Source organism: Triticum aestivum, chromosome 7B (assembly GCF_018294505.1).
Source record: "Triticum aestivum cultivar Chinese Spring chromosome 7B, IWGSC CS RefSeq v2.1, whole genome shotgun sequence".
NCBI lineage: Eukaryota > Viridiplantae > Streptophyta > Magnoliopsida > Poales > Poaceae > Triticum > Triticum aestivum.
The window spans coordinates 623,206,814-623,207,344 of NC_057813.1; positions in this window are offsets into that span (position 1 = coordinate 623,206,814).

Below are 531 nucleotides of genomic sequence, written 5' to 3' on the forward strand. Positions count from 1 at the left end.
TCGGCGAGTTCGTCAGAGTCAGAGTGAAAATAGATGTGAACGCAAAGATTAAGAGGTTTGTCACGGGGAAGAAGGGTGATGAGAGGGTGAGATATCAAGTCAAGTATGAGAAGCTGCCCATATTTTGTTATAACTGTGGAGAATTTGGTCATTGGCATGAGGAGTGTGGCAACGGGGTTCATGATGAATCTACCTTTGAGTGGGGCGATTTCTTATTTGCAGATAATGTGACAGTCCGATCAGCAGGAAGAGGGTATGCTCAATCACAGAGGGGGAGAGGAGGATTTGCGATGGGAGGACGAGGCAGAGGAAGGGAACGGTATAATCCGAACCAGAGCTGGCGGTTCAATGCAAGAACGCCACAGACCAATGAGGCAGCAGCTGGATCAGAGGAGAAGGCGCAAGAGGGTGAAGGCATGCATGCTTCATACCAGAAGCAAAACATACAGAGTCAGCCGCAGGTCCAGAATCTTGGTGTGGGAGGAAACAAAACTCCCATGCCGGGGAATAAGGAACCCGAGCTTATTGCTT